This window comes from Rattus norvegicus, chromosome 8 (genome assembly GCF_021556685.1).
Source record: "Rattus norvegicus strain SHRSP/BbbUtx chromosome 8, alternate assembly SHRSP_T2T, whole genome shotgun sequence".
NCBI lineage: Eukaryota > Metazoa > Chordata > Mammalia > Rodentia > Muridae > Rattus > Rattus norvegicus.
Genome location: NC_141541.1, coordinates 92,486,780 through 92,502,701, shown reverse-complemented (window position 1 = coordinate 92,502,701; position 15,922 = coordinate 92,486,780).

Below are 15,922 nucleotides of genomic sequence, written 5' to 3'. Positions count from 1 at the left end.
ACTTTTTCACTGTTGTGCCCAAAGTATTTAATGGCATCTAGTTTCGAAGAAGCAGCTGTCACAAAATGTTCAATGAATGTGTCTTTACCCGTGCTGTACAGCAGACTATGACTTCTATAAGAACCAGACCGGAGTCTATTTTTCTCATTGCTTTGTATGCACACAGAGAATATGTGCTGTATACAAATGAAAGCTAGGATGGCGATGGTGATAATAGGCTCTAGGCTGTATTTACACTCAAGATCACTGGGCAACTGTCAGAGCATTTCCCTTATGTACATAGGCTGTAAGGTTGGTTTTTTGCCCCTCCCCCCAAGACTGTTGCTGCTCATGACCGCAGGGAGTATCTCGCTTTTGATCAGGAACAAATCCAGCCTCTATAATGTGCCTGTCCCATAGATACCGTCTCCTCCAAGGACCGCCACTGCTCTGCCAGGTCACAGACCTCTAAATATACAATTCTTAGTAAACCCCACTTCTACTACACTGACCATGAAGGATGTTACCACCCTCCACACGTAGTTTCAAAGTTCACAGGAACAAAGCTTGCTGACCCAAGTCAAACTGCCAACTATCACAGATAAACTGAAATACGTTCGCCTCAACAAGTCTTCACGCTTGACTGATAACGGAAGTCCAACCAGCGTCTGGACGGAGGCAGCAAACAAACTAAGCAACCGTGCCATTACCTGAGCTCTGGCCAATCACAGGAAGCCCAAGTATCAGACCGTGACTGTATGAAGAACACATGAATTGCAACCCATCAGGTTGTTTCTGTTTGTCACTGCTTTTCCTTTCGCTAGAAATATAATTGACACATGCGGCTTGGTGGGACACTCTGACCCATCTTTGGTCCAAAATGTCCTATTTCAGAATGTATTCCTTGCCCAAGTATGCTTTATTAAGTTGAAGGGGCTTTTTTCTTTTAACACCTTCCTTTCTCCTTTCTCCTCTTCCCATATAAACACTTGCAGTACATCTTTTCCTGCACTTTGATGGTCTGCGGCAGTGGCTCTCAACTTTACTGAGGCTGGGATCCTTTAATACAGTTCCTTATGTTGTGGTGAAACAGTCATAAGATTGGTTTCGTTGCTACTCCATGGCTGTAGTTTTGCTACTGTTATGAATCCTAATGTAACCATTGGATAAGCAGGATACCTCACCTGCGACCCCTGTGTCATCAGGATCCCTCACCAGATGACCCCTGGTCATCTGACTCCCCAAAGGGGTCGAGGCCCACAGGTTGAGAAGCTCTGGTCTACGGGCTGCTCGGTGATTGTCCTTATAGTTCTTACGTACAGACCCCAGATGGAACTGGGCTTTGAGTGGGAAGGAGCCACAAAGGTTTTTGAACCTCTTTTGCCCCTCTGGTGCATAAGGGTGTATGGCTGGGGAGCCTGCATTTCTCTTCTCCTATCCTTAGAATGAGTTCCTTGAAGGAAACTCAACAGCCTCCCTTCCGTTTGCAGTCTATCGCGGTGTTTCACAATTTACCCCACGTATAAGGATATGAACCCCAAGCCTGTCCCAAAATGCTCCTCGGGCCCCAGGAAAGCAGCTGGTGTTCCAATTTCTCCAGACATGCCCAGACAGGTAGGACCTGTGACTGCTTCGGCCCAGGTTCCAGCCAAGTCTGTGGTGACCTGATTGATGCACAAGAAAATCTTCACATGGACTCAGCAGTGACAAGCCTTGAAGTCACATAAAACCACCCACACCCTTGGCATTCAAGACAGTGTCTCCAGAAAAAAAATGATCTTTTGTTTCTTCTATAAGGGGGCCTGACATAACTTGCTGTTGGATTGTAAGAGCCCAAATCCTTCCTTAAATTGGCTAGAAAAAAAAATCACCAGTTTTTTTCCTATTGTGTTGGGGTCTGGTGTTTCCTTCCTAAATTAAAAAAAATGTGAATTTTTGGTGATCAGAGCAATTTCCTGACACTTTTATACTGCTCGATTCCTTTTATTGAAAAGCTTCATGGGAATTTATTTGTCCTGTGGACAGATGCAGCAAAGACAGTCCTTAGGGTATAGGATAGAAGTCAGCCACATTATAACAGCTCAGAGCAGAGCTGGACTCCCATGGAGGACACACAGTGAAGTGCCTGAGGCATCTGTCAGAGGTTCACTCTGTGCTTTATCTGCTAGGACAAGCAAGACAGGGAGGGTCCTGCAGCCCAGCTGGTCAGAACCATGGTCCTCTTCTTCTAAACAGGATGAGAAAAACGAAGAGCCCCCTTTCCCACCAATGCCATAGAGAGTTCAGCATTGATATGGAAGAAAAGCAGATGCTGATGGATGGTAACAATTTTCTTGGCCACATGGTTCTCTTATGCATAAATCATCTGATTTTTAAAATTCAGAAGAGAAGGTAGAGTAGCAGGAACTTGAAAGGCAACCAAAGCAGGCCTAAATTAATGAATGGACTCTGAGTTTTTAAAGTTAAAAAAAAATTGGAATCCTACTTTAATGGTTTCGTTATTTGATTTGAGTGATTCAAAATTCTGGGCTGTGCCAGGCAGCAGTGGTACAGTCTTTAATCCCAGCACTCAGGAGGCAGAGGTAGGCAGATCTCTGAGTTCAAGGCCATCCTGGTCTACAAAGTGAGTTCCGGTATAGCCAGGGATACAGAGACACCCAATCTCAAAAAGAAAACAAACGAACAAACAAACAAATAAAACAATTAAATTAAATTAAATTCTGGGCTGCAGTCCTTTGAAATTGAAGCCTATCTTACCAGGGAATCACACCACATGACCCCCAACAATGACCCTAACAGTAGAGCAGCAGCAATCAGTCCTGGGTTTCTGAAGGAAGCCTCAGAGAGAGCAAACAAAGGGCCAGCATTTTGAATTTGCAAACTGCTGTGTGGAAATCAATGTGCATTGCCATCAGTAGTCTTATTGGGTTCTAATATTAGTTTACAAAACAGGCCGTATAATTTTCTCATTTCTGCTTCCCCTTCCTCCCCCAACACACAGGAGACTGAAGTCTAAACCTGATTAAAGACTTGCCCTGGAATATTCCTCCAAGAGAAAACAAAATGGACATCCCCTTTTCAGTCCACTTTTATTTCCGGTACAAATAGTATTCAAATCTATACATTTGGCCACTAAAAATAGGTACCAGTATCCAGAGGTGGTTGGTTTCTGTGCAAGTAGGTAGAATTCACATACTCCTTTAGGGTTGAACTGATGTATTTTATGGTGGTGCCTATGGTTAGTTTATATACATAAATAGGTCAGAGCCACATACTTCTTCATGCTGGACATAGAAGGTAGTGCATGTTCCAGCGTTTAATAAAACAGTGTGTACACCAGCCTACTAGGCAACTGATCCACTTTCCCGTGGAGCTCCAGAGGGCCTCCTCCCATTGTGGTGCAGTTGGCACGTGTTTCTTCTGAAGGACATCACCTCTACATACTCCATACTCCACCCTCTGACCCAGTTTCTACCAAAAGTTGGCACCACAAGTATCTCATTGCACACACGGCCGAGAGCTCCACGCTTGTTTAAAGTCTGTCTCAGCAACTTTCAGCCAATTTAATTTACCCTGGAAAGAGCTGGGGCGGAGGCTAGGCCTCCACTTAGTTCATTCTTTCCCACCCAGGACAGGTACATTTTCACACAGACCTTCAAGGACCATAATGATATTACCCATGACAGAACTCCGGAAGGCACTTTAGAGGTTCCTGTCGTGATGGCATTCCACGAAGAAGAAGAGTCTGTTTAGCTGAGAGCTTTCTGGTAACTGTGGGCCCACTTTGTGACTGAGGTCTACAAGAATAGTAGAAAAAGACCCCCACACTCTACTTGTTGAAATATTAAATGTCCAACTAAATACCTGTAAAATAAAATATGCCCTTTCCCCCTACTGGAACCAAATCGTTAAATAAGAGTCAAATGAAAGTATATGTTCAAAGTTATGATTTTTATGCCCCGTTATTTGGTAAGATATGACACTATCATACATTAGATGTTTTGTTTGCAAGATCAATAACATGGAAGGATATAACTTATAAGCATATTTGCAAATTGGTTTTCTTCATAAATCTGTTCTTATTTTCACCAGAAAATTTTCACTTATTAAGTTGCTATAGGTAGGATTATCACCAGGGTCAGTAGGTCATGTCTGTGATACCATCACCTGGGAGACTGACATAGTAGGATTGCTGAGTTTGAGGTCAGCTTAACTACCATGGTGAGTGGGGTGATAGCTACATGGTGAGACCCTATCTCAAGAAATGCAAATTTAAAAAACATATTTTCCTATAATTTATGACTATTAACACAAATGAATATGCTTTAAATGTCTTCAGAAAAATTAAGCATGCTTAAAACTATTTTATACTCGTCTTCTAAGAAGTAATTCTTCTTTAAAATGATCTGTTGAAGTGAAGAATCACATTCAGATCAACGCACATGAAAACTGTAATATAAATTATCTAGAGTTAACCTTTTGACTTACTTTTCAAAATAGCCAAATTTTAGATTGTATTTTATCATGTCTGCACTGGTGTGGTCTAATAAGGAGTAGCATAAACTTTTTCATATTTTATGTTAAAACTTTACCTATATCATAAATATATATAATTAATAATTTTAATGTTTTATTTATTCCTATAAGGCTGAAATATTATTTGAGCATATGATCAATATAAAATAATAAAGTGTTTTATAGTCTTTTTCATACTAAACCTTAAGTGTTTTAAAGCCCTCGTAAGTGTAGTTTACACTGCTCACGCTCTCAGGTGGATGAGTCACATTTCAGATGCTCAATAGCTACAATTTCTTAACCTGGCAAGGATTCTTTGGCTGCCTGTGTGCAATTGTTGCAAATATTGCATTCATCAGTGAAGCTTTCAGACCCATGAACTGAGAGAAGCAAGAGTATGACTTTGCACTACTGGGAATGACTGTGAACAGAACTCAACTTGTCATTTTCTTTGTCTTTCCTCTTAACCAACCCCTTTACCATTCCAGATCTTTGAGCAGTCTCCACTGTCCATGCAGATAGTGGCAGGATCCCTAGGCTTTCGTGGATGTGGGTGTTTTTGTTGTAAAAGACACAGGACAGGAATTTTGGAAAAGAATGACTCAGGGCCCAAGTGTGGTTAACCATTAATGTTTTCTACTTAAGTAGCTTAAGCCTCACTGCGTATAACTGAACACCAGCTAATGAGTAGTGGAGATCGGTGTGTGTGCTAATTCACAGGTTGGTGTGTTTGTGTAAGACAGGGCTCATAGGTATGAGGAAGGATCAGAATCAGGGCAACCCCAAGACTAGCTAGCTCTTCTAGGAGCACATGAGGACAGGAAATGATTAAGGTGAGCCGGTCCTCTCAGGACTGTAGATGAGCTGGACTTTGAACTTCCACATGGCAAGACGGAAATGAATGGCAGGCCAAGGTGGGAGCGAGCCTGCCCCCTTTGGCATGGCTGGGAAACCGACGATTTGGGATGCACATGATCCATTCACCTCTGTTAGCCTAGTTCTGTCACAGTAGTCAAATGTCGAAATGAAGGTACAAATTATTTCAGTGGCCACTTGCGTGTTCTAACTTACCCATCAGTCCATTCCTTTAGTCAACATTTGTTATCTGTATTGGACATTTATTTCTGGGAAGTTGGATCTTGGGACCACAGTACCAAGATGCCTAGGACAACATTGCCACCCATCAATAGCGCTTGCCATTCTGTAGGACTCAACCCCACAGGACCTTCTTTCTTTCCTTTGCCAGTAATTTCTCTGACATGAGAACATCTGGTTATACTGTCCTAGTTGATGCTGGTGTGACAAAGGCTGCTATGGGAATATGGGAGATGTACTCAATCTCCCCCCCCCCCTCTCTCTCTCTCTCTCTCTCCCTCCCCCCTCTTTCTTTTTTGGGGGGAGACTGAAAATTGCCCTGTAGCATTTTATAGGGTCTCCTTTTAAGGTCACTTGTTGAAGGAAAAATTCTCTATGAAATGTCTAAGTAGAATATATAGTGTAGGAAGAAAAGAGGGACGTCAGATCCTTCTAAATTATATGTAATGGAAAAGAAAGAGAAAATAATGCTAACCCTACATTTAATGAAAGATGTTCTTTAAAGAAATAATAAAAAGCTCCATCCATTTGCCTAAGAATTTAATGTAGTCATTGTTTTTAATATCTGAGTAGTGCTCCATTGTGTAAATGTACCGCATTTTCTGTGTCCATCCCGAGTGAGGTAACCCAATCACAAAAGAACACACATGGTATGCACTCACTGATAAGTGGATATTAGCCCAAAAGCTTGGAATACCTAAGAAAAAAATTCATAGATCATATGAAGCTCAAGAAGAAGGAAGACCAAAATGTGGATGCTTCAGTCCTTCTTAGAAGGGAGAACAAAATACTCATGGGAGAAATACAGACGCAAAGAGTGGAGCAGAGACTAAAGGAAAGGCCATCCAGAGACTGCCCCACCTGGGGATCCATCCCATATGCAGCCACCAAACCCAGTCACTATTGCTGATGCCAAGAAGTGCTTTCTGACAGGAGCCTGATATGGATGTCTCCTGAGAGGCTTTGCCACAGCCCTACTGAGACAGATGAGGATGCTTGCAGTTAGCTATTGGGCTGAGCATGGGAACCCCAATGGAGGAGCTTGAGAAAAGAGGCTGATCATGGGAATCCCAGCAGATGATGGTGGATTGTTACAGAGAAGTGGGATATAGAGATAATATAGAGATAATATATACTGAAGGTATAGTGACCCTGAATGAAGAGTCAGGATAGCAGGGATGTGTTGGAGCAGTTTCTCACAAGCTCATGGATGCCCACACGAGTATCTCCTTCCAGTCTGCATTCACTGATGAAATGTTTCTGGGCTTAGTCGCACAGGGAGTTTTTAAACACAGAGACCAGACAATGCTGCAAATGAAGCCTTTGATACCTCTTATACATTCTTCAAACTCCAAAAAGAACACACACACACACACACACACACACACACACACACACACACACATACACACAACTTTTTCTTCAAATTCTGCTCTTAAACTCTGCTCAAACCTTTCTCTTCAACATCTATTGTCGCTTTTTGCACCCTAATTATCTCCTTCTTACAGCACCTTAAAGGTTCTTCATCTCCTTGTTGAAAGTGTTGATCCCTAAAGTGCTTCTTTCAAACATCAAATTGTTTTCTGAAATATATACCAAGTATTCTTGTGCTTCTTATCTTTTCTATCAATTGTATACAGAAAAGGCCCGCACTCCTCAGCATGATTTCCCAAGGCCTTTATCCACCATCTGATATTCTTGCCTTGATCTTAATACCTGGCAACCTTTCATTACTTCTTATTCTATGTATGGTGATGTGGAGATAAGCACAAATTCTATTTGTCACTTTTGAAGTTGTTGTTGTTTTTAAATATCTTACATTTGTTAACAATTTTATACACTGTATACAATATGTCTCGATCATGTATAACTTCTACTTTTCTTTCCCAAAGGTGGACTTGTAATTGTCTCCACTGTGTGAGAGGTTATCCTACCCTGTGATGGTACACTCCAATTGTTAATGTGACTCAATCTATAATCTCCTGGGAAGAGAGTCTCCATTAAGGTTCAGTTGAAGTTAGCTGATGCTCTTGCCTTTGGGGGATTGTCTTAATTATATTCACAGATGTGGGAAGACTCGTTCCACTGTGGGCACTACCATTCTCTAAGTTTGGGTTCTGACTGCATAAAGTGGGCAAGCACAAGTAGGTGTGCAGGAATTTATCTTTTCTCTGCTCTTGACTGTGGAGGCTTCAAGTTCCTGCCCTTGAAATGATGAACTCTAACCTGGGATATTTGAATAAAGCCTTTCTCTATTAAAGTTACTTTTGTTGGGATATTATAATCGTGATAACAAAGGAAACTACAACACACAAACAACTAATCACACGGACATTTCTGTTGGAAAGTCATACTTGATTCCTCTGTTCCCTCTGCGATGGCTACCTTGCCAGTTCTAACCTCTGCACTCTTGGCTACTTTTACATTTACTTCATTTCATTGACATCTTACCCTTCTTCCTCTCTAAAAATCCTCAGAAGAAAGACAGCCTGGCATACACTCCAAACTTAACATACACAGAAACTCAACCGATATTTATTTAATGCTTAACGAGTTCATGTTTATTCATGACATTCATTTTAGTTATTACTTTGTCCAATAAGCCAGAAATATCCCCCACCAGAATTGGAGATATTTTTATTTCACCTCATCATCCCTCTGGCTTCAATCTCATCAGTATTGTCGTTGAGGCTAATGTTTTCAATGTCATCATTTCTGCTACATTTAGTCAATATTCTGACCTAGCCAATGGGATTAACTATTTTTATGAAGTCAAAGAGAAAACGAAGAGCTATTCATCATCAGTCACTTGTCATGTATTATACTAGTTACTCTTTTTCCTATCTCAACAACACTGTCAGTTCTTTGAGGATTGTGCCTTATTCAGAGCAAGTTTTAAATAAAAATATTAACAGTTGTGAGCAATAACAACAATAAAGTGTGTGTGCCAAAATTAGTATTTCCGAGCCTAGACTAAGATATATCAGTTATTTCTTCAGAATAAATTCCCAGACTCAAAATTACTCCAAAAGGTCATATTTTTCACTTTTTATTTATTCTTTAAAACTATTTATCAGTTAGAAGAGTTTAAGATTTACGTAGAGGGCTTGGAGAGATGACCTGGAAGTTAAACGTGCTTCCTAATCTCCTAGAGGACCTGGTTCCCAGGACCCACATCAGGGGGTCTGATACTTTCTTCTGGCTTGCACGGGCACCGTAACACTCTTGGTGTATGTTGGTGTGTGTTCACATAGACACACATGAATAAATGAAAACAATAAAAGTAAATTTTTTTTGAAGTTTTATGTAGAATTTGTAAAGATAAACCAAAAGTGTCCACATATCCCTTCTCCAGTTTTCCCTTATTATCGGGGATGACAACTTTGTCACACTTGCTCAAAAGACATAGAGCCTAAACTTTATGACTTACTTGGTTTTACACAATAATCAGTCACAGTTCCCGTCTCTTTTGTTGTCATAAAACACCGACTAAAAACAAGTCGGGAAGGGAAAGTGTTTGTTTCATTATGCTATTCAGGTCACAATCCAATCACTGAGGGAAGCTGGGGCAGGAACTCAGGGCAGGAACCTGGAGGCAGGAACTGGAGCCGAGACCATGGAGAAACACTGCTTCCTGGCTTGCTTTCCGTAGCTCGCCCAATTGGCTTTCTTATACGTCCCAGGTTCACTTGCCCAGGGGTGACACCACCTACAGTGGGCTGGGTCTTCCCACATCAAACAGCAATCGAGCAAATATCCCACAGACATGCCCATGGGCCATCCTGATGGGGACAATTCCTCAATTCAGGTTCCTTCTTCCCAGGTGGCTCTAGCTTGTGCCAAGTTGACAAAAGAGCTGGCTGAAGCAACTGACCTTCGTCAATCCAAAGCACAAATCCATCACTGTTAAAACACGACCTGTTCTTTCTTGTTTACCCCCAAGATCTCATGCTAATCCACAAAACAAAGCATAGTGTAGCTTACAAAGCCCCATGCATCTTTAAAAGTTTCAAACACTTCAAGATCCAAAGCCTCTAACTGTAGCCTCCCATAAAATAAAATCTAAAAAACAAGTTAAATAGCCCTTTACTCCAAAAAGGGGGGGGTGGGGAGCACAGTGGGCCCAAGAGCAGTTACGCTTAAGCAAAACCAATGTCTAGAAGTGTAGCTTCAAATCCTGTGGCAGGGTGGAATTCCCTGAAGTGTGTCCAGGAGGCCACTGGTGAAGGGGCCGCTTCCACTGTAATGGAGACCTGAGCATATTGGAGAAGCCAATGGATGTCTTAGGACAACCACCAAAGATAACTGCAGGTGTGAAGCCTAGGGGTGCTCCAGATGGCAGAGAAACACTAGTTCCATGTGTTGCAGAATAATTTGCCATCGGAACTTGTCTGCTGTTACTCACACGGTGAGAATTTTGAGGAGCAGGGCCAAGAGGCACACAGGGAACAGCTTCACATCACCATCCTTATCTGGTTTTACTATTTATTCTTTTCATCCATCTGATTGATGTTATCCACTGTAAAGTTACCCTTTTTCTTATTTCAGTTCTTCGCTGGCTGGGAAGAAGTTATGATGTATAGGATGCACACGGTAAGGAGTGGCTGTTATGACTTGAAGGTAGGCTACCTACAAAAACCATTTAGAGTTTTTTGCTGCAAAAGTAATTTTTTTTTAGTGCTAAGCATAAAAGGCAGGGCATCGTGCATTCTAAGTGTGTATTCTACCCCTGAGCTAAACTCCCAGCCCCATATAGCAAGTGCATTTATGCATAATCATTAATATCTACATTTATCCCCAAATAAGCTTGTACTGTCGTGCCAAATTCTGATGTAGTGTCACATGACCACCCAGGCCTCCTCCTTCTGATTACCTGTTCACTTCCTTCTTTATTGAGATACTTGGCTTTGTCTGTGCATCCATTCACTTTATGATTGAGTTCTAGTGTAACTATATGGATTTATCAGAATGATTGCTTCATTCCACTGTGGGTACCAATTTGCCTTAGTATTTGAATGATGTTTTTTATTTATTTTTTTGAGAATTTTGTACAGTATATTTTGATCATACTCTTTCGCCTCTCATAGCTTCTCTCAGAACCTCTCCTACCTACCCAACATAATGTTATTTCTCAAGAAAACAACTCTCTCTTTCCCTCCCTCCCTCCCTCCCTTTCTCTCTCTCTCTCTCTCTCTCTCTCTCTCTCTCTCTCTCTCTCTCTCTCTCTCACACACACACACACACACACACACACACATACATGCACACATGCACACACAATCATGGAGTCCAATAGGTGTTGACCAATTAATCTTGAAAATGGAGTCTGTCCTGAGTGTGGTTGATATATCCAGTATTACGCCCATCAAGAAAACTCCCTCTCTCCCAGAAACTATCAATTGTAAGTAGCTTCTTGGTTAGGGGGGGGCTTTGTGCCCACTTCCCTTCCTTCCATTGTGGGGATTTAGCTGGCTTGAACTTGTGCATATCTCGTGCATACAGGCATTGCTTCTATGAGTTCATATGTATGCCTGCCCTGCTGTGTCTGGAAAAATACTATTTTGTTGAAGTTGTCCACCAACTCTGGCTGTTACAGTCTTCTTATTTTCATTCTACATAGATCCCTGAGGATAGAGGGATGGTTGGGTACAGTGCTCGAAGATCTCTCACTCTCTATGCATTGTCTATTCATAGGTCTCTGTGTTAATTGCCGTGTACCACACAAAGTGTTTCGGATGAGGGTTGAGCAATGCACTAATCTATGGGTATAGGCATACATCATTAAGATCGGGTTTTATTCCGGTGTTCATTTAGCAGAAGAATTGTAGCGGGTATCCCCCTGCCAACTAGACCTAGTTAGTCTCAGTTTCCTGGCCTCATTAACTTTGTCAGTTATGAGTTCTACCTCATAGAGGGGCTTTAAATCCAATAAAAGGGTATTGATTATCCCAATAACTTTGTGCCATTAAGCCAGTGGGCATGTCCTTCAGGCAGGCTGCTGTCATAGCTCTCAGGCTTCACGGCTGAGTAAATGGATAATTATAATAGCAGCATGAACAGCATTCTCGAGTATTATAAACAGTCAGCGGGGGTGGGAGTGAGGCTTGCAGTTGAATACCAGCTCGATTGTCTTTCGATTCATTAAACGTGTGTTGTCTTTATCAACAGGGTCTTATCATCAGCGTTGCAGACTGGTGGCAATGCCATTTTGCCTTAGTGTTACTGACTATTCACGTTGGTCAGCAAATTATACTTGGATTCCATTCAGTCAGGCTTCTCTGAGATAAAGAAGACAAGGAATTAAGTATGAGGTAACCAAGAAAGGCTTTATACTGATGACTATGTCTCCTGGTTAAATAAAAATTAGATGTGGGCCTGGCAGTGATGGCACATGCCTTTATCCCTAACACTCAGAAGGCAGAGCAGGCAGATCTCTGAGTTTAAGGTTAGCCTGGTCTACAGAGGGAGTTCCAGGACAGCCAGGGCAGCACAGAGAATCCCTGCACAGAAAACACACAAACACTAAGTATGTAAGTAAATAAATAGATAAATAGATAGAGTTAGATGTGAAGGAATGAAAGGGAATTCCAGCTGGATCTAGACAGATGTGTCTGACACAATGCTTCATTCTGGTTAAATATCCTTAAATGTGCAATTAGGTTCCTTTTGACACATTCAAAATGAGGGCATAGGGAATTTTCCAAATTGACATACAGGCACACTAATGAGAATTCATCTCCCAAAGACCCTGACTTTATTATAATATTTACAATGTTGTTTTGACATCCCTACCCTATTGTAGCAGTCCAAGAGGATTATGGGAAGAGTTACTTTAAAAAGGTAATAATCCACCATGATTTGGGAGAGGAGGAAAGGGTTATCTTACCTTCGTAAAGATGCTACCCACTTCAGAAATACTCATACAAAATACTTCTTGAAGTTCCACAATGCATTTGAGGTCAGTCTGTTTGCATGTTGAATGGAGTGTAGTATTGTCTTTGTCCTCCTTTGTTAAATAAGCTACCGGGGAAACTGTGTCTTCTCTGAATTCTCTCTTTTAAGACAAATCAGGGGAAATGTTCACCAAGTTCCAAGTATTTTGTAACATACTTACATTCTTTTGTGGCTATATATATATATATATATATATATATATATATACATATATATGTATATTTTAAAGGGCATTTTGGCTGTTTGCAGCATACAGTGATCAGAAGTAAAACTGCTACAAGTACCAGTGGGAAGGATCAATACACTTTTATTTAGCTAACTTTCCATCAGTTTGACTATTTGAAGGTACATTATCACATGCATTCTGGTTCAACTGCCTTAGCTGAAAAGGTGCTTGTAATTTGATATGAAAATACCACTAACACATAGAAGTTAGTCAATTATAAGAAAGTTACCTTTCTCCAGCTCGCTCTCCTTTTGGGTGGTTTGTTACCAAGTCTCACGGTACTACTGTGTCATTCTTTGACACATAAATGCATCTCTTGCTCAAATTAGATTCGGTTTCACTTGAGAATAAATAAATTAAAAAAAAAGCCTTTGTGTTCTTGTTGGCTCTGGAAAACTTACATCTTCTCCCTCAATAACAACAAAACAAAACAAAACAGCCTTGAAACACAACTTTCCAGACAGACCTAAGTTCCATTTAAAAGTCCTAGTCCCGAAGGCCTCTGTGAGTTTTGAGAAGGAAGAAAGAGTCATAGAGACACATGCAGGTTTTGGGATGGACATAACTTAAGTCAGAAGAGTTGCTAGGTCTCTCACATTTAACGAATCCAACTAAAAGCAACTGCTATCGTCGTGTTTTAGACAATTCTATCTGTAGCTCAGCTTATCATTGCTAATCTCCTTCCACACATCCCTAAGCACGGGCACAGTCTAGCCCATTTCACTTTACTTCAGTTTTCAGTGCTGTTCTTATTTCTCTCTGTGGCGTCATCAGAATGGTCTACACTGTCTGTGTTTCTACTGCTGGTGACCACTTAGGTATAAAGATATGCAGTCTTTCTTCCCCAGGTTCTCTCTGCTGCTCTAACTATTCTTGGGGGAAAAAAAAATCTCAATTTTGTAGCTAATCCTTGAAGCTCTTCCGGTCTCTACCCACTACCCTCCAAAGCTGCTTCTTTATTTCCAGGTATCTGCAGTAGCTGTGGGCCCTGCTTCTCATTGTTTTCTGTCTTAGTCTGTTCTGTTGCTACAAGAGAGTTCGAAAGTCTAAGTAACTTGTACAGAATACAGATTTATTTCTCACAGTTCTGAAAACTAGGAAGCTTACGTTCAAGGCACTAGATCTAGTGAGGGGGACTCCCTCCCATTACCCCCCCACATCATTCCATGGTAAAAAGGAGACAACTAAGAAGTGCTTATTGTGAGGGACCAAAGTCACAATTTAAAATGCTTTGCAACTTAATCTATTCGTGAAAGTGGAGCCCTCATGACCCACAGCGCTCCAAGTAGGTCTCATCACCCTACCTTGCTGTATTGAGGATACAAATCCACCACAGGGACTTCCAAGGATGCATTCAAACCGTAGCAGCAAGTTTCGGTTTTATATCATCATTAGTATCTTTAAACCACTTGTGAATTAAGTAATATTAAGTAATGGACCGTAAGCTTCACATCAAGGAATAGAGCTCAAGAGTGAATACATCCTAAGACTGTTTCTTCTTGCATGCTTGAATGGCTCATAAGCATAAATAAAAATGACTATGCCCCCAAGTAAGGCAGACAAAATCATCTAGTTGCCATTTCTAACTTAACATTGATGGGGCTTGTCTATGATTTCCTTATGTAACAGGCGCCCCCTAGTGAGCAAGGAACTTAAATTGCCCTCCACTGTAGAAGAGGGGCATCAAGGGATTCTTGAATAAAGCTGCTCTAAGGATTTCACATTTTATTAAATAAGCAAAGATGGCGAGGTTTTCGTGAGGTGAGGGTAAGAATCTGTTCTCCATAAAAACATCCAAGACTCCAAGACAATAGAGAGGTAGAGCTCAATATTATAAGCAAAGGGAAAAACTCATACTTCCGTTACCAAAGGAAATGAGATTTGAGTAGAATTCTTTATAGTCACTAGAATCCTAACTAGAAATTGAGATGCAAGAAGTTCTTTACTCTGAGAAACTTCAGTCTAGCAAGCAGACTTGACAAATTAATAGATCATATATCATTTGGTTGGCTTCAGAATAAGGCACTTGAAGAGAGCTATGGTAGCCTGAGTTATACAACAAATCAGTTACTTTTAATTACCCTTTCTCGCTGACAGTCTTTCTATTTAAACGACTCCCACTATGCTCTGGAAGTGGTGTGCATTATAATTTTGTCACCATAAATATTTATGACTTGCTATTTATAGCACAGAGTTAGGGCTCAGGTAGTATTCACCTTAGTTAGGCATTTGACTCAATGGCCTTTAAAATAATCATTCTAAATCCAGCAAGTGGAGAGAAAAAGCTGAAACAAAAGTGGATGGCATGTCTGGATAAAAAGCAGATGAATTTGTTATTGGACCATTCACTGAAATCTTTCTGTCTGTCAGAAACTATAAAAATTATACAGTGTAATTTTATTGCTGCCGTTACTGTTCACAGGGACGGCTCTCTTTTCGCATTGCCCTTTGTCTCCTCAGCATCACCCTTTCAGATTGACTCTTTAACCTATTCTTATGGCTCCCTGTTCTCTGAACTACCAGTAGCCCAACACTGTTCACAAGGATTTAACTACATGCTAATGTTATTTATAAGGCGACCACGGACTACTCTACTTTTCGGCTGCATAAGACAAATGGCATTCTTTTACAGTGAAACCACCTGCGTTTCCTTGTCTGGGTGACAAGCACGTGCCAAAGGCGAAGACAGCAAAAGCACCAGTGATGAGGGTGAATGATAGGCAAGGACCAGAAATGCTTCGCCTACTTCATCTTTGCCCACAAACTCCCACTGTTTTCCGTCCGGTTTCCCACGTTGCATCCGGTGGAGCAGAGGTAACCGTGGGCAGGAGGACAGGGGAGGGGAGGTGGACTGGGTACGAGGTGTCCCCCTGCGGCGTTCCTTTGGCTCAGGTGGTAGCCCAGGGCTGGCCTTAGCGCGCCTGCGCAGGCCAGGCACCACTCGCGACCGCAGCATCCCTGAGCCCCGGGCGAGAGGAGGCGGCGCCCCGCCCCGCGCGGCCACGTGATGCGGGCGAGGGGATTGGAGCTGCGGCAGCGCGCGGCGACAGAGAGGAGCAGCGCTGGGCGCTCGTGGCGGGTCCTCCTCCTCCTCCACCCTCGGGCTTCTTGTCTCCGCTGCTCGCCACTGCTCGCCGCCCGCATCCTCAGTCG